This window comes from Myotis daubentonii, chromosome 12 (assembly GCF_963259705.1).
Source record: "Myotis daubentonii chromosome 12, mMyoDau2.1, whole genome shotgun sequence".
NCBI classification, from domain to species: Eukaryota; Metazoa; Chordata; class Mammalia; order Chiroptera; family Vespertilionidae; genus Myotis; species Myotis daubentonii.
In genome coordinates this window covers 62,297,708-62,318,008 of record NC_081851.1, presented here as the reverse complement: position 1 = coordinate 62,318,008, position 20,301 = coordinate 62,297,708, and positions in this window count along the sequence as shown.

Here is a 20,301-nt window from a genome sequence, read left to right as displayed (position 1 = left end):
CAACACAATGTTCAAGGGACTCTGAACATTCACAACTACGCGTTTGCAGAAACAAGTTCCTCTAGAAAATTGTCTTTGACCAAACTCCACGCCTAGCTCGGGATAATTACCTTGAGTGAAAGCCGTTTCAGGTCTGTTACGGGCACTCTCCACGCCAGACTCCAAGATAGAGGCCTTGCCCGTATCTGCTTCCTTCAGAACGGGTGGCCCCTGTGGGGAAATGTCAACAATAGTCCTCAAACTGAGGCGGGGGGGAAAGAAAAGCCTCTATTCCGGAGAAGTTTGCAAACCCAAGAACTCAGCCTCAGGTGAAAACTGCAAGTGGGCTCCTGTGAGATAAAGGGGAGGCGGCTTTTTATAAAGCCCCACCCCATCCTGGTCCCCGATTGGTCCATTTTTATGTAAATGAGGACTCCAAATCTTACAGTTCTGATTGGTCCAAATAGCACAGTCCTGACTGGTCAGAATCATGCATTCTGATTGGCCCTTCCCGAGCTGCTCTGATTGGCCTGATGCAAATGAGACTACCGCTAAGCCGTTGGGATTAGAGGGGGCAGGTTCCAGGCCATTGGTTAGAGAGGATACCGGGAACTCCCTCATAAGGGCTGACTCAGAAGCGGGAACACAGTGCCCAAGGCTGTAGCTCTCAGTGGGCGGCTTTTCCCTGAAATGCAGGGTGTGTGAGAGGCCTCTGTCAGCACTGGCTGCTGGGCTGATTATGAATCTGTGCTCAGGTATCCGGGAGGAGTCCTCCTTGTCAGATATATTCCTTCTCGAAGTTCAGATGTCCTGCCGTGGTACTCTGGCAACCTTGCCCCTTCACACCGGCCGCGTGGGCAAGGCTCAGCTGCAGGTAATGACCAAAGTCTTGCTGGAATGTCCCCAGATGATCCAAAGAACAAAGCAAGATAGGAAGTTTCGGAGGAGCTGTCCAAGGTCACCTTCCTTCACCTCTCCATCTCCTATGAGGTGTCCACAAAACATTCATTTTAGCCTCCACATTCACAGTGCCAAGTCCTGCCCCAGCTGCAAGTGATCTGCCAGAAATTGGGGAACTTTTTCATACGAAGGAACAAAGTGCAGAAGAAAAGAATTCTCTCTCCAGATCTATGAATGTTTGCAATTAATTACACTGCCTTCACCCCAGTGCCACCCTGAAAGCCTTTGGCCTGGGATGGTGGATAAGGTGTTGCCTGGGCAGATCAGCTGGTAGTGACTGCCTGAGGCCCTCAAAGAAAGAGATGCTAAAATCAATTCGTGATGCCTGACAAGGCGAGGAAGGGAGGGGCAGTGTCAGTTCTCCTAGTTGGTATTTACCCACCTCTCTGGTTTAAGGAGCAAGGCTGCATCTTGAAAAGCACACTTGGGGAATCAAAATGGAGCTTTCTTAGCTTTTCTTCATGAATATGGCATTGCCTGTAAGTTTACTTAAATCTATTTTCTAAGAAAAAAAAATAGGACTGGAGAAAATTAGTTTTACTTTCATTTGACTCCCTTTTTAAGGAGGTTTCTAAATAAATCACCTGGAAACATTCAGGCCATGCATGCTTCTGAACAAGGAGGTCTTTGTAGTGTGTTGCTTTTGATTGCTGGGTCCAGAACTCTCCAGTGAAGTTTCTCACTGTGGGCGAGGCACTGTTTGCAGCTGCCCTGGGTTGGCAGGGGTGGGAATGAGAAAAACGGAGTGGAGAAATTGGCCTTTCTGAGGGGCTTTTTTGTGTCTGCCACTATCTTTGGGGGACTTAATTCGGATAACAGATGTGAAGACACAATTTTTAGAGAGAAAAATAGAGACTCGGAGAGGTTAAGTAACTTGTCCCAGGGTCAAACATCTGATATACTAGTATAGGTAGGTTTAAACCCAAGTCTGTCTCAGGAAAAAAAAAATTACTTAAATAAATACAATTTAAGTAAATACAACAAAATTATGCACCAATATTTGGGGGGTGGGGGGGAAACAACAGTTATTTAAGGTTTGTTCCTCACAGAAGAAAACAGAAAGCCAATAAGCTAAAAAGCCATCAAACATTAAGTTAAGCTACAGAAAAGGTTCAACTTTATAAATTCTGAATCACATGGAGGAAAGAAGAAGGATGTCTAAAACATGAAGACAAATATAGAAACAATACTGTTGTAGAAGTTTCCAGTATATATAGAAACTTCCTAAATACTAGGTAAGAACAGCTTTCCCAGAACCAAGAAATCCTGTGCCTTTTCCTCACAGATAAACACATTAGGTCTTACTTGATTTTTGGAATTAGATCAGCCACCAGCAAGTAGAAAAGTAGTATTTCTCCTTACCAGAGAGCTATTTTCTTTTTTTTAAATTAAATATTTATTGTTGAAAGTATTACATATGTCCCCCATTTCCCCCATTGACCCTTCTAGCCCACCCCAGGCCTTCAACACCCTATTGTCTGTGTCCATGGGTTATGCATATATGCATACAAGTTCTTTGGTGGATCTCTTCCCACTCACCCACCCTCTCCTGCATTCTCTCTGAGATTCAGCAGTCTGTTCTATTTTGTCATTTTTCCTGGGTGTGAGGAGGTGTTGCAAGTCCCCTCCTTGACCCATTCAGACAGGAGCTTGTTCAAAATACTTTCCCACCAATATATTTTCAATAGATTTGGGGCAGTTTTACATTCACAACAAAACTGAGCAGAAGGAATAAGAAATTTCCCATATACCCCCTGTCCAACCCCTAGGCTCCCCCACTATCAACATCTTAGACCAGAGCAGTACATTTATTACAACTGATGAACATATATTGACACGTCATTATTACCCAAAGCCCATAGTTGTTTTATTAAAAATATATTTTATTGATTTTTTTACAGAGAGGAAGGGAGAGGGATAGAGAGTTAGAAACATGGATGAGAGAAAAACATCGATCAGCTGCTTCCTGCACACTCCCCACTAGGGATGTGCCTGCAACCAAGGTACATGCCCCTGACAGGAATCGAACCTGGGACCCCTCAGTCCGCAGGCCGAAGCTCTATCCACTGAGCCAAACCAGCCAGGGCAAAGCCCATAGTTTTCATTAGGATTCACCCTTGGGGTTCACCCATATGTTCTATGGGTTTGGACAAATGTATTACAGGTATCCACCACTATAATATCATACAAATAGTTTCACTGTTCTAAAATTCCTCTTCGATCTGCCTATCCACCACTTCCTCCCTGCTAATCCCTGGAAACCACTGGCTTGGTAGTTTCCAGTAGGTCATACAGTTATAGAATCAAACCATATTGTAGTCTTTTCAGATTGGTTTCTTTCACTTAGTAACATGCATTTAAGTTATCACCATGTCTTTTCATGCTTTTTAGTGCTGAAAAATATTACATTGACTGGATGTACCTCAGTTTATCTGTTCACTTACAGACAGACATCCTGGATGCTTCCGAGTGTTGGCAGTTATAAATAAAACGTCTGTAAACATCCTTGTGCAGGTTTTTGTGTGACTGTAAGTTTTCAACTCAGTTGTGTAAACACCAAGGAGCATAATTGCTAGATTGTATACTAAGCGTAGGTTTGGTTTTCTAAGAAACTGCCAAACTGTCTTCCAAGGTGGCTGTACCATTTGCATTTCCACCAGCAATGAATGAATGTTACTGTTGCTCTACAGCCTAGCCCAGTGGTCCACAAACTGAGGCTCGTGAGCCTCATGCGGCTCTTTGGCCCCTTGAGTGTGGCTCTTCCACAAAATACCAACCTCTGTGCATGGGCCACGAAGTTTCAATTGCACTGTACATGCGCACCCGCACGTGGTATTTTGTGGAAGAGCCACACTCAAGGGGCCAAAGAGCCACATGTGGCTCGCGAGCCGCGGTTTGCCGACCACTGGCCTAGCCAAACAAAATACTTTTTCCTTTCTCATTTTCTTTTGATTCCTGGTTATTTAGAAGTATTGTTTGATTTGCAAATACTTGGACATTTTCCAGACATCTTTTATTGGCTTCTAATTTAATTTCACTAGTCAACGAACATACTTTGTGTGATTTGAATCCTTACAAATTTATTGAGACTTGTTTTATGGCCCATAATATGGTCTATCTTGGTAAATGTTCTTGGCACTTGAAAGAAAAAAAATATTCTGCTGTTGTTGGGTGGAATGTCCTATAAATGTGAATTAGGTCAATTTGGTTGATACCGTTACCTAAGTCTTCTATATCCTGATTTCCTGTCTACTTGTTCTTGACAAGGAGTTATTGACAAGGAGTGTTGAAATTCCAGCTATCATTGTAGAGTTGCCTATTTCTCCCTTCATTCGATCAGTTTATTTAAAGGTCTGTTATTAGGTGCATAAACTTTTAGGATTATTTTCTCTTGATTAATTGACTTCCATTATGAAATGAACCTCTTTGTTACTAGTAATCTTTTCTCTGAAATCTATATTTTCTGATATTAATAGTCACTGAAGCTTACTTTTGGTATGGCATACCTTTTCTATCCTTTTACTTTTAACATATTTGAGCCTGTTTAAAATGGTTATTTTGTATGCATTTCATGTAGATAAGGTCTCATTATTTGTACCCTAATCTGTCTAACTTGCATTTTAGTTATGGTATTTAGACGATTTACACTTAATATCGTTACTTATATGGTTGGCATTAAATATACCATCTTGATATTTGTTTTCTATTTGCCCTATCTGTTGTCTCCTTTCCCTTTTTGTTTCCTTTTGGATTGATTGGCTATTTTATTATTGTTCTATTTTGTATTCTTTGTTGGCTTATTAGCTATACTTTTAAAGAAGTGGCTTGTTTAGGTTTAATATTATACACCTATAACTTATCACAGTCTATCTTTAAGTAATATTATACTACTTCATATATAGTATAAAAACTTAACAGTATACTTCTATTTACCCTCTTTCCAGTCTTTGTGTTATTGTTGTCATATATTTTACTTATACATTTGTTTTATAACCCTCTGTATAATATTGACAGCTTTAAACTGTCAATTATCATTTAAGGTGACTTTAAAAGTCATTCTTTCAGTTATTAGCTGACATTGATTCCATCTGGTATCAATTTCTTATGCCTGGAGGATGTGCTTTAATATATCTAGTAGTCATGAATACTTTTGACTCTTGTATGTCTTTGCCTTTGTTTTTGAAGGATATTTCTGCTGGGTATAGAATTGCAAGTTGATGGGAATTTTCTTTTCTTTTCAGTAAAGATGTTATTTCATTGTCTTCTGAGATATCAATCCTATATAATAAAAGCCTAATATACAAATTGTCCCCTTGACTAGGAGCTTGACCAGGGGGCAGGGCCAGCTGGCCAACCTCGGGAAGGGAGGCCCTGGCCGGCAGCCAGCAGCTGCTAGGGACCCTACCCATGCACGATTTTCATGCACTGGGCCTCTAGTATAGTTATAAAACACTTAAATGTCATTGTTTACTAAGTCCATCATATGTGTTAATTTTGGGTCATTTTCAATTTATTACAATTTCTTGTTTTTTTATTGGAAGAGTTTTTAAATTGGTGGGAAACTGTCTACTGACTACATCAGGAATCAAGCTAATTTGAAAACTTTCCAAATGACATGAAAAAGAGGTAAGTTTGGGTAAAGCACTGAGATCTGAGGAAAGGGGAGAAAATAATTGGTATCCTTACTTTCCAAAGGTAAAGGAAATGGAGGGACTGAGCAATACACCACCTCCGTGACTGATCCAGGAACCTTTAGATGGGATTCTGAGCAAATTCTTGATCCACCTTGATTTTCTCCTCATGCCATAGAATTATGTGTGAAAAATGAGTATTTCTTTTGTTTGAACTGTTCACCATTTATGATCATAGAGCATAGATTGGAGTTATTAAAGATTAGTTTTACCTGTTTTATCCTTTAGGAAAGCACACAATACTCTTTTATATCTGGTTTTTTAAGGCTCAACATATGTTTCTGAGACTCATTCATATGTTGCATGTACTTAAAATAGTTCATTGTATGAATACACAAAAACGTATTTATCCATTCAATAGTTGAGGGAAACTTAGGTAGTTTCTGGTTTGAGGCTATTACTAATAGTGTTGCTATACATATTTCAAGACATATCTTTTGATGAACATATGTATGCATTTTATTGGATATATGCTTAGAAGCACAGTGACTAGATTCCATGTTATGAACATTTCACTTTGGCAGATCTAGCAAATGGTTTTCCAACATGTCTGAAAAAATTTATGTTCTCACCAGGGGTGAGTGAAACTTGACTACTTCCACATTTTGCTGATCATCATTTCTTACACTTAATAAAATAGTCCACTAAGGAAAGCTATACAGTAATCTCTTATGAATGTGCATGTTAAAATTCTAAATAAATGATTAACAACTGAAATACTGACTATAAGAAAAGAATAACACATTATGACCAGGTAAGCTTTATTCCAAGGACACACAAGAGTGATTTAACGTCAGCAACTCCACATACAATCCAGCTAGTCAACAGATTAAAGGAGAGTAACATATGACCATGCCAAGAGATGCTGAAATCTCTTGGTAAAACAGGAAATAACTTATTTAAATAAAATAAGAGTCTTCACCATAGAGCATACAAATATCCTAAATAACTACTTAAACTCTCTCAACTAAAATCAGTAACAGAATGCCCACTATCACTATTATCACTCAACTCTAAAATAGTGTTTTAGACAACGAAGATTCTAGAAAAGAAAAGGATCTATCAAACACTGGGGGAAAAGTTAAATTATTTTTGTGAGAGTCATCATTATATTTCTAGGGAAAATTACTGGAATTAATGATAAAACTTAGTAAGTATATATAATAAATTTGTTATATTAAAGGTAAGTACACATAAAATAGGCTTTTTATTTATAAGAAGCTTTTAGAAATGGAAATGGATTTTTAAAATCCATTCACAATAATAACCCAAAGGGTAAGAAACAAGAATACATCTAATAAAAAAGTTGCTGGATTTAATGAGAAAAACTCTCAAAACTTACCGAAAATATAGACAAGATCTGAGCAAATGGAAAAATGATACGATTTTTCTTAGTTCTTAGAAGACAATGTCAAATTTCCAAAATTAGCCTGTAAATTTCATGCAATTTTAACCCCTAATTGAATAAAATGATCACAAAGTTTAAATACTTGAGAATAGCAAAGAAAGGAAGTAAAAATTTTTTTTAATTAAAAATAAACAAAACAAAAAAACAACAGGCAGGAGTGTAGGGGGGAAAAGCTCTACCTGGCCATTTTATTAAGTCACTGTATACAAACATGTTATCAGTCACTGTAATTGAATCCATATGATATGCCATATGTAAAAAGAACTATAAGTGAAACAGAATCGTACATTGAGAAATCTCATTGTATATGAAAATTTAATATATGACAAAGATGGCATTTTAATTCATTGGGAAAAGATAATTTATTTACTTAAGGGTGCTGAAACAACTGGCAAACCATTAGAAGAAAGTGGGATTCGTAGCTTGTATTCAATACAAAAACAAATTCCAAATGGAGTAAAGACAAATGTAAAACCACTAACAACAAAACCAACAGTAAAATGCACATGCCATTCTAGACTTGCCACCCAGGAATGAAGACCTTAATCAATATAGAATACTTTGAAATTTTTATATATTCACAAATGTATACATTTTGTAAAATAATATAATATACTTGAATACAATAAAGTTTTGAATGGAAAAAAGAATTATAAATATGATTAATAGACAAATTACAGATTTTGGAGAAAATTTGCAAATATGAGTTTATATACAATATACAAAGAGCACTTACAATTTTTTAAAAAGTGCAAATATGGACAAAATATTAATAAAATGAAAAATAAAATGAATGGAAAAGATAAAAATTTTAATTGTGGCCTGGCTGGCATGACTCAGTGGTTGAGCATAAATCTATGAACCAGGAGGTCACAGTTTGATTCCTGATCAGGGGACATGTCTGGGTTGCGGGCTCGATCCCCAGTGTGAGGCATGCAGGAGGCAGCCGATCAATGATTCTCTCTCATAATTGATGTTTCTTTCTCTCTCTCTCTCCCCTCTCTCTTTCTCTCTCTCTCTCCCCCCTCTCTGAAATCAATAAAAATATATATTTTTTAAAAAATTTAATTGTGAATTAAAATATAAATATGTAATTCACCTTAAGAGTAAAATCTAAATGGCTAAGTTTTCTAGGGAAAAAGTATTTATTAATGTGGTCTATAGGCAACTTATAATAGTTGGAAAAAATATTTGCAACCAAGAGTAGAAAGTCTTAATATATATAATATACAAAAAACTCCTACAAACTAGTTAAATAAAAAGCCAAACACAATAGGAATATGGACAAAAAATATGAATAAAATAAATGTAAAGGAAGAAGTAAAAATATAAATCTTTGTGATAGGAGGAATTCTAAAGAATGACCCCCAAGGTTTTTTGCCCCTGGTGTTACTCCCATGATGGTTACATTTACAGAGTAAAAAGATTCTGCAGATGTAACTAAGGTTACTAACCAGGTAACCTTAACATACAGAAATTATCTGGGTGTGCCTAACCTAGTCACATGAGCCCTTTAAAAGGAAGCAGAGAATTTTCTCCGGCTGGTAGCATAAGAGATTACAGAGACTTAAGCACAAAAAGGGTCTAATGAATCCTTGATTGCTTTGAAGATGGAGGTGACCATGTGCAAGCACTGCAGAGCAACCTCTAGGAGCTGAGAACAATGCCTGGCAAACAGCCAGCAAGGAAACAGAGACCTCCATCCTACCACCACCCTGCATCTGATAATTGCAAGGAAATGAATTCTGCCAACAAAATGAATAAGCTTGAAAGTGAATTCTTCCCCCATTCTTCAGTTAAAAGCCCCGCTGGCACACACCTTCGTGGCAGACTTATTTGGACACCAGAGAGCCCAATCAAGTGTGCTTGAAGTTCTAACCCATAGAACTATGAGATAATACATGGGTCCTGTTTTTAGCTGCTAAGGTTATGGTAATTTGTTATGTAGCAATAGAACACTAATGCATTAGGTAATTTAATTATAGGTGAGATCCAAATGACCAAAGAACAAATGAAAAATTGTCCTGCTTTCTAGTTGTTAGGAAAATGCAAACAAAATAACACTGGGAAATACTCACTGCCAGGCATTTTTATTGTTTGTTGTTATTGTTTTTAATGATGCAATAGCTATTGCTAGTGGGTATAAAGGGTAAGACTATTTATATATATATATATATATATATATATATATATATATATATATATATATATATATATAAATAAATTGTTCTAGCCATTTTGTGAACCAATCTGCCAATGTGCATTAAAATGGTTTAATTTATGTATCTCTCAATCCAGCAATTCTACTCCAGGGAATCTGTTCCATAGGCGTGAAACCATCATGGTTGTGTATATGTGCTCAGGCAAAATTACCATAATCATAAAAATCTGGTAACAAAGTAAATACCCACTGATTATGGAAGAGGCTTAATACGTCATCATCATAAAATATTAAATGGCATTAAAAAAGAATGAAATAAGAGCTAAAGGTAGACTTGGAGGGATTTTCATCATATATTGTTGGATGAGAAAAGATGCAAATCCCATATATCTAAAGCAAACTGACCCCCCAGAAAAAACTCATTTTATGCATAACATTGTATATGTATATTAAGAAATTTAAAAGCTATATATATAGACTTGTAAAATGCTCACAATACACATAAAAATTATAAGTTGTAGAGTAATGGGTAGAAGACAAAACCCCATATGTAATATGTGTATAAATATTTGTATGAACAAGAAAAATACATATATCAGGCCATCATTGAGAAGTGGGGGTGAACTGGTATGGTGGGGTATTAGCTTTGCATTATGCACCTTATTTCATTTATTGCTTTTTTGTTTCTTTTAATTGTATTATCGTTCTCTTAATTTGCATAATTCTTATAATCTGAGAAACATAAAATCATCTCCCTTCCCTGCTTTGTTTTTCCTCAGCATTTATCACTAATATTCTTTTTATCTTACTTGTATTATTTATTGTTTCCCCCACTGGAATGTAAACTGCATCAGGTAAAGAATTTTGTTCACTGCTGAACACCATCACCTAGAACTATCTGGCATATCACAGGCACTAAAATATTGATGAAGACAGTGTTATACGTGTAACTTCTTTTTTAGGGCTACTCTTGATGTTCATTTAAATCTTATTGAAGAACCTGATATTCTAGAAGCTATCAAAAGTGTGACACAATCACATGCCAAGAATGTGAATTCAGGGAATGAATAATAATTATTGGATGCTTATTACTGCCTGACATTTTATCAGGTGCTTTATGTCTATTATCTCAAAGCAATATAACGAGGTGGCTCTGGAAGCTCCATTTTATAGATGAGAACCAACTTGGAAGAGTCAGCTTGTCTATGATCTCATAGACAATTAATGTCCTCTGTCCAAATCCTGTTCTTTCCTCTGTGCTGTGTTGATCTTCAAGGAATCATATTTTAACAATTAAAAAAGAGAAAATTTTACATACTATAAAGGTTTCATATTATTTTGAGATTTACTTAGTTGAATAGTTCATACTCTTGGAATTCACTCCTCTATTGATGATTCTATTAAGAATTTAAGTCATTTGATTGTTAAATATATGTATCTACTCACACTTGTTGATTATTTTATTCCTGAAACAATTAAGATGTTCAGCTCAAGGCCACAAGCCCCGTGGGCCCTGCTGGCCTGCAGCAGCAAACCAAGGCAACACAGAACTATTTCTAGGAGGGCTCATAGACATTGAGATAATTACCATCAAAACTTCCAGACAATAAGCAGCCCTGAGAATATCCTGAGGGATTTGGTCCCCGATTCTTCAACTCCAAAGCAAGCTCCCGAGAGGAATGCCTTTCTTAACAAGCTTCACTGGAGGAATTTTCTACCTCCTTGGAGAAAAAGAAGCCAGTCAGGAATAGTAGGGGCACCTGAGGGTCCCAGGGAAAGAGTGGTGGATCTGGTCTGGGCCAACAGTCAAGGTAGGCTGAAGTTTCAGGCTAGAGGAGCTCCTGTTAAGGGGTTCAAGGCCAACAGGTTGGTGTTGGGAAGGTTAGAGAAAGAAGGGACACCATAACAAGGCTGGGAGACACCTCCTGGTCCCCCCAGGCTTTGCTCTATTCCAGTGCAGACAGAAAGAGGGTGCTGCCTGGGAACTGGTGCCACCCTCCAGGTGAGGGCCAAACCCCTCTTCAACTTAAAATATTCAGCCAGACCTCAATCTTAGAATCAGCTCCACAGACCTAAATACATTTGATATCACCTAAGGACTGGAAGGCATGATGTTTTTGTCTTTGATGACCGGTATAGAGTTTTAGAAATGTGCTGATTACTCAACCAACCAATATTTGAGTACCTTCTATAAAGTAAGGCATCAGGAGAGGTGCTAAGGGTAATATAAGAAAAATAAACATTGTCCCTGCCTCAAGGAGCTTCTAGAGACAGAAGCAAACAAATAATCATTAACTGTTTCTGTTGTTGTTGTTAGGTCACCAACAGTACTTAATATGTAAAATCTGAGTTGAGGATAGGGTAGAATCAAGGCATTCAGAATAAAACTCATCACACTATGGGTTACCCATGCCTCAAAAAAACCCACAAGCTCTTAAATATGTAAAATAAACATATCTTTCTTGCCAATTTTGTACTCCCTAAATAATTTCTAAAATAAAACGTATCTATTTGTAGAGGCAAGCTGTATATAACTTACATCCAGGGCACAGATCTGCCTGGATCTATCATCTCCCAAATTAAAAAATAAAATTATTTCTGCCTCCAGAAAGCAATGATGTTTCTAAAAAGAAAAAATCTGCTTGCAAGCTTCATTTAAAAAAAAAATTGGAATTAGATATGTATTCCTAAGTATCCTACAGCAGTGAGAAATAGGAGCTTATTGTCTTGCTTGTTCAAAAGGCAGATGAAAGGAATAAGTGAAAGTCTGAATGTTTTAGTTGGGAGAAAGCCTGATTTCTCTGCCTCTGAGATAGACAAGGAAATTATTTCACTGTAAAGCAAAGCTTTCACTTAAGTGAATTGAATGATAAATAGTATTTTGGTTAAACCTACATACTTTTAAATTTTATTAATGGCAAACTGATTTTAACTTACCAGTCATTAGCTCTGAGGGGGACACTACTAATTAACATTATTTACATCGCATATATGCTGTATCTAAACATTCCACTCATTTTAACATGTAGCAAAAGCATAAGGCTCCATGTTTATCTGCAAGCTATGTACAGTACTATTATTGCTTTCCCTGTCAGCAAACTGCTGAGACGTTTACCAAATATAAAAGCATTTCTACATAGCAGTTGTGTATTGGGGGCGGAGAGTGGAGGGCATCAGAAATATTATTCATCAATGACTGTCAAAAGATATGTTAGACCATTGAGGTCTGTTTCTAAAATATACCTTGAATGAAATTATGCCATTAAAAGGCTATTCTGAAATATCTAGGCTCAAAAGTCTGTAGAAAAAGATGTAAATATATATTTTAAATACTTTCAAAACAGTCAAAATCATTAAAAACAGAACTGATTCTCCTGTCTTTTCATGAGATTATCACTTGGCCACATGAGGACATTTCTCACATGTCTAGTCTTCATTCAGACATGCACATGACACAGCATACCTGGGCCTGTTATGCTGGGAGCGGGTCCATCCTTGCTGTTTCAAGGGACCTGGCATATATGGCATACGGTTCTTAATATGTTTGCTCACCTTCTTGGCGCTGTGTTTTAACCAAGGTCACCTCTCCGAGAAAGGTTGAATCCCCAAGTAGGGATTTTCCCCTGAAGTTAGGGAGGGAATAAAACCCCTCAACTAAGTGCCAGGCGGGTAATTAATCCCTTTAACTACGAACAAATCATGCTTAAACTACATAATCTTTTCTCCCTGGAATGGAGATAAGAAACGCCCTAACCTTTGTAATAGAGATTGATAGGATTGAATCAACTGGTATAAATACAGTTGTAACAAGACAGAAAACACTCAGAACTTAGAACACAGAACTCAGAACACAGAACCAGACAGAGAGACAGAACTTCAGACACAGAACTGAGAACACAGGGCTTGGAAGACAGGACCAAAAGAGACAGAGCCTAGGCACAGAACCTACACAGAACGAAGAACTTTGCTGGCGAGAGCATGCTGGAGGATCCTGGACAGGGACTGGCCTCGGAGCTTGGAGGCAAAGCCTGGCGAGACAGCATGGCAGGGGATCCTGGACTGAACCTGACTGCGGAGATTGGCAGGAGAGCCTGACTAGAACCTGGTGACTGAACCTGACTGGAGAACCTGGACAGAACCTCTCTGGAGATCCTAAGCAGAACCTCTCTGGAGATCGAGACCAGAACTTGGCTGGAGATCCTGGCTAGGCTGCTGATCAACTGAATGCTGTCTCCGTGTCATTCCTTCTTCGCCGACTCTGTCCACACCTTTGGGGACCCCTGGACCCGCTGGGGCTGGACCCCGGCACTGTTAATATAGCTTCCTAAAATAATATAAAAGCTATGTTGTCTGACACTTTGGGGGGGGGGGAGTTGAGGGAGGGGGGCAGGGAGGAAGGTCTCCGAGGCATTTCCTAAAAACCTTTAGATTACAAGGACCGATGACAAGTCGGAATTGGATCCATTCACTTTTAGAGGTCAAAGGACCTCAGAGGTCAGCTTTCCAGGCCATGTAAAGAGAAAGGGAGACAGTGAGGGGTGGACTCTTCCTTCTTGGTGTGGTACTTCTTTCCCCACACCCTCACCCAACTTATCCAGCGCCCAAGTAAACTGTTTCTATGATATTTCTTTTGCTCTATGGTAAACTCATCTTTTTAATGAAGTATTTCTGCCTTGGTGCCCCTCCCATAAAGAACTGAACGTTAGCATACTTCAACATTGCAGTACATCTATATAGATAAAAGCCTAAGTGACCGTCAGGACCGGTCGACTGAATGACCAGTCGCTAGGATGACACGCTGACCACCATGGGGCAGATGCTTAATGCAGGAACTACCCCCTCGTGGTCACTGTGCTCCCACAGCCAACCTCCCACGGTCAGAGGCCCGATCGGGCCGGCCAACGCCCCCGCCCAATCAGCCCAATCAGGACTGTGCGAGATGAGCCCTGATAGCTGGCCAGGCTGAGGGACCCCACCTGTGCACGAATTTGTGCACCAGTCATCTAGTCCTATATAAACCACAAGTATTTTTACAGCTCATGCTTAGCATTACATTTTGCTTTCCGTGCAGTTTTTAATTAAAAGACGTTTTTCAGTTTGGGAATTCTCATTTGTGGGTGATGGGTTTCCTTACCATTACCCTTAATATGATGTTGCTATTATATGAGGTAATTAAAATTCTTTGGTTTGAGGTCATAGATTGGAAACCTGGTACATGCATTGGATCTTACGAGGGCATGAAGAACTTCGGCACATGAATTAATAAATACTAACTCTAGTACTCCAAGCGCTACTTAACAGATGTTTTACTGTGGGCTCCCCTTCACATCACTGGATTAATTGTCTCTTTAAAGAGGCACACAGGAAAAGTAAATGTGGTGCTAGCATCTGGACAGTCTTCATGTAAGGTGAGGTGCTAAATTACCAAGGACAAGAGAATTTTCTATGAAACAGCCCCTTCTTATTAGTAAGAATATGGCAGATTTTGTTCACCCAAATAGTCAGATCCATCTTCAAGTCTGACCATTACCTTTAGTCTAATAACAACTAGGAATAAGATAGGGGTTAGGATTTTGCAGGATCGAAGTGAAATTCAAAGTGAGTCATTTTTTCATTTGATGGATTTTGGATTCTGTTTGATTTTGAAAGAATCAAAATATACTAAGTATTTTGCATTCCAGAAAATACTGACTCAAATTTTCAGAGCTGTATGTGAGTGCTCCTCCTTAGAATTGGAGTGTCCCAATCAATGTAAACAAAGTGTAACTGAGGAATAACAAGTGGAGGGATGCTTCATGGTTATCGTGATGGAGGAAAGCCTGCTGCCAGGCTTCCAGGAATTCCTAGGGAATACCCCAAGTGCCATGACAACGCTGGGACCCTGCAAAACCTCAGTGCTGGTCTTGGGAAACCCAATGCAAGTCAGAATATTACTCTGAACCTGGGCTGATCCCAGGGGTCCATCAATCGGTGAAAAACTTGACCTTCTGAACTTGATCACTCGAAAATAACTCCAAGCAAATCATGTTCATTAAAAGGAACGAAAGGGCCCTGACTGGTTTGGCTCATTAGATAGAGCATCGGCCTGCGGACTGAAAGGTCCCAGGTTCCGGTCAAGGACATGTACCTTGGTTGCAGGCACATCCCCAGTAGGGGGTGTGCAGGAGGCAACTGATCGATGTTTCTCTCTCATCAATGTTTCTAACTCTCTATCCCTCTCTCTTCCTCTCTGTAAAAAATCAATAAAATATATTTTTTTTAAAAAAAGGAATGAAAGGAAAAAAAAGGGGGGGACATTTCTGACACTACTGAAAAATGTGTACATACAAAAGGATTTAATACTCATTACTACAGCTGCATAGAAAACATCAAAGAACAGTGGATAGTTTCAAGGACATCAGAAGGATACAGTATCTCTTCCATATAGTATTGTGACTCCAGATTGGAACAAAGAGATTGTGAGTTCTGGGCAGGCAAAGCCCTTGAAAAATAATGTTGATATGAAGGCACAAGAGAAAGGACAAGGCTAATGCTTGTGTGATAAGTAGCCAAACAAGGAAAATAAAAACACATGAAATTTATATATATTTACATGTATAATTCTTAAAAATTATGTAACTAAACACTTGAAAAAAAATAAACCTGTGGCCCTGAAAAGTACCAATGATCCAATCTTATGGGGTATTTTAATGTTACTGGTTTTCCTAAGGTCCAAACTCTCTATAATAATAAACTTCTCCACCGTACTCACAATTAATAATTAAGGATGGTTCATTATTTTGGATTCACGTCTACTTTGTCTAATAACCTTTTATTTCTCTGTACCCTTCATCTACCACCCCAAAATAACAAAATCAGGTTGTATTAAAGTATTTTAACTGCAAATCCATTATATTTCAAATCTGACAATTATTTCAATTCATGACACCTATAGCACATTATCTATATTTGTACACTTTATTTAAAAACAATAATACACTTAGAGCCACCAGAAAAGGATATCTCAATTAGCTTATCTATACCCTGAATTTACAAAAGAAACTTCTTGCACCACAAAAATTAGCATTTGGATTAATTTACATTAATTGATATTATAACTAATTTTTAAAATACCTGAAGATCAAACAATTTGTCCCAGGGCTCACCAGTTGAGGGGTGTGGGGGTGTGGAGAAAAGGAGTGACTTAGGAATCTGAACTGATGATGCCCCGAGATCAGCTCTAGTAAACTGTAGTTGAGGAAACATAAAATAACCAATAAACTTCAAGATTACAAAGAAGTAGTTCCTCCTAAAAACAGATATTAGATCATATAGTTGGGATGGATGTAGGGGATAACTCTTAATCTGGATTGGAAAAAAGTATGTGGAGAAGGTGTGTGTGTGTTGGGAGGGGTGGGGGGTATTAGTTTTTCACAAGAGGCAAACTTCACCAAACAATGAGAAGAAAGTCGGGAGGGAGGTATGTGATACACTGAAGACTTTCTGATCGCTGATAACACCAAATTTAGCAGCTCTCTACAAGTCAACTAAAATACCATTCTCTGAGACATTTTCAGAGAGGAGCTAACAAACAACCAGGGGGGGGGGAAATCATTCTACATAAACAAGGCACTCACTGGTTCACAGCCTGTTAAAAACCCAGGCAGACATTACAGTTAATAAAGTCAACTTTCTAATTTGCATCAGAGGGATGACGAGCATGTGGTCAAATTAAATCAAGTCAAAGCTTGATTAACGAAGATCCAGAAAATGCTGGCCCCCTAAGCACTACCTTCAGTAATACTGCTAGGCTAAGTAAATGGGGACTAGGGATCTATGTTTGGCCTAATATTTGCATTTTTAAGCATTAAAAAAAGTGATGTAATTTGTAAATACTTTGTCAACCTTCTGTACCTTACACTGACATGGAGATCCAGTTGGATAATGAATATGGCCAATTAAAAAGCCTTCAGTGACAGAAGTGAAAATTACTAAAGTCATTTACCAATGACCTGTCTTCTGGTTTTAAACACAGCTGTTAACTCTTTGGGACCTTCCCCTAAAACCAACTTTGGGAATTGATATATTTCACAAAATATACATATAATTTCTGTCAGCAACTACTTTTGTACAACCTGAATCCCAGTGTCAAACACTAAAGATCTGCAATGATATAAATAATTAAATGAGTAACACAGTAATGGAGGCAACTGCTAAGTAAATAAAATTAATGATCATGTACTTAATAGCTTTGAAATAGCTTTCAAAGAACAAAGAAAGCTGAAGAAAATTATACTTAGATCTCTCTCTCTCTCTCTCTCTCTCTCTCTCTCTCTCTCTCTCTCTCTCTCTTTCTCTCTAATAACAGTTTGGCTCTTGGTTGAAAACATCACACAGACATACACACTAACCAGAGATTAGCTATCTAGACTCACTATCAACATTGATGATAACATTTAAGCAGTTCTTTCAAAAGAAAACCAAACTTAAAATTAAGTCTTTCAATCTGATTTGTGACATCTTAGTTCAATATAACTTAAATGACAAAGCCTGAGAAAAGCACCAACACAGCTTTTTCAGTTGTACCCAGCCATCATTTCATATGTCATAAAGATTTGCTTTAGTTAAAATGGCAGCAATGACAGAGGTAGATATGACAGATGCCACTTAAATACTATTCTTAGGTGGAATTTTAACTAGTTCAAAGTGTTTAATCTAAAAATAATTTTTACTAGTTGAATCTCTTCATTACATAAGAATTTCATGACATGCTCTTGTGTAAGGGGAAATACGTGAAGTACTAAAAAAGGTGACCTTCAAAAATTACATTTACTTAGCCAACATTAATGAGATCCCATAATTTTGGTGAACCAGTAACTTATCCTTTTACCTGAACTTGACTATAATTAAATAAGAGTTATTTTCTTCTCTTCTGAAATTTTTAGGAATTCACATTCCAAATTCTTGCAAGGATAAATGGTACTCAGAAGAGCACAAAGACAGCACATGAAATGTCCCCTGAAGTCCTAGAAGTTGAGCAGATACATTAAAAAGACATTGATGGTCACAAATCAGGACCTTCACAGATTGGCTCACACATGTGAGCGCGCGTGCGCACACACACACACACACACACACACACACACACACACATTCTCTCTCACTCTTCCCCTTTCCTCCCAAAACTCAATCCTCATCCTCACTGTAAGGCTGCATTTGTTTTTTGTTTTTTAAAGGCACCTCTCATTCTCTAGCTATTGCCTTCTTGATGATATCTGTTTTGTTAAAAATCCTGAATGTTCAATGGAAATAGTTCAGTACTGAGAATGGAAAATTTTTCAATTCACATTTAAATAGCCAAGTTTTCTTACATTCAGATTTTAATAAACTAGAACAACAATCTTTAAAACAAGCATGCTAGCCTATAATGAATATAGTATTTACAGTAATTTAAACATTTAGAACTATATATTATACTGCAAAAGCAAACAGCACAACACTCATCATACTCATCATTACCTGCTGTGTACACCACCTCCAAAAATGAAAATACAAAACAGTAAAATGCACCTATGGTTTTATATATATATATGTATATATATATATATATATAGTCTATATATATATTATATATATTCCCACAATATATATAATATATATTTATAAAATATACATACATTTTAGACATTTTCAAATAAATCATCTCCAAAAAATGTGTAGCAAGAATACTGAAGGAATGAAAGTCAAATAAACAAAAAATTTCTCACAAAGTTCATTATCAATGATGCAGCTCAATTTCTCCCCCTTTAGTCATAACTAAAATGATTATAAAAGCTAAATACTTTGCATAACTAATTATCTGTTTAATGGCAAAAATTGATAAACTTGTTCAATAGAAAAATACTGAAGGTCATTATATCACTCATGTTAAATATCTATCTATGGTTTGAGTAGCAAATGAGCTCCAAATGACAGCTGAGTTTAGAGAAGGGTGCTGCAAGCTCCCACAGATGTACCCACAGCATAGGAAAATAAGGCGGGAACCCACATCTTCTGATGATTTTCATACTATTCCAATACATTTCATCCAAAATATTTACAAACTAAGCCCTATGAAAGCATGTCAATGACTGTTAGAATTTGATTTTTTTCATTTTGTTCACCTTTCTGATGGGCTGAGGGGGAAATCAGACACATGGATATGTTTCTATCTGGCTGGAAGACACTTTGACTCAATTCTAGGCTGACATCACACAGCGCTAGTAGAGAGGAATCTGTTTCTGTGTACACTCTCCAGTGGCACAGCATTGGCTTCCTAAGGAACTTTCAACAGTTCCATCACTTACACTACTGTTTACATTATCTCGTGGTTATTTTCCACTCACTATCAGAAAAAATTCAGCTGTGAGTTATGAAATGCAGATGAAGAGAAAAGTCTTGGTTTTGAGAATTTCAGTGGCATAAGTAAAGAAGGTACTGAAGACCATGGGAGGTAATTAAAGAATAGCTTTGTAGTTGTCCATCATAAATACAAGAAGGGTGGGCATCTGGCTAGAATTTTCCAGTATCTTTCTACAAATGTCAGGTTAGCAACAGCATTACTTTACTTTGTGAAGAACCAAAAGAGGAATTCCACAAACACAGTATGAAATTACACAATGTGAAATTCCATGTCTGCATGGGAATATAAACATCCACCTGGTATATAGCTCAGCTATGATGTGGTAGCTCATGTCCAGGTCAATTCATTTGATTATACAAGAGTTCCTTGAGCCCACTGTTAACCAAAGCTCAGATGAAATGACAAGGTAGCTGTGTCAAAATATTAAAGCATATTGTATATCAACCAAGCATTTAGCACAGGCCCTTAACTTTAAAGAAAATTTGCCTGTATATTGCAGATTTCTAGAAGCAGACAAGCAGTAATTTTAAAGAAAAAACAGTTATCCACATTAACACCATGATACTTCTTCAAGGAGAAATATCATTAGAAGTGCAAATGTTATGACAATGGAATATGTGGGGACAGGAATGTAGGAATTGTATAAAAGGTTAAGATATTTATGGATATGGATTTTGTAAAGTCTGAGAGCCTACGGCATATACATTTTACTGAAAAGGTG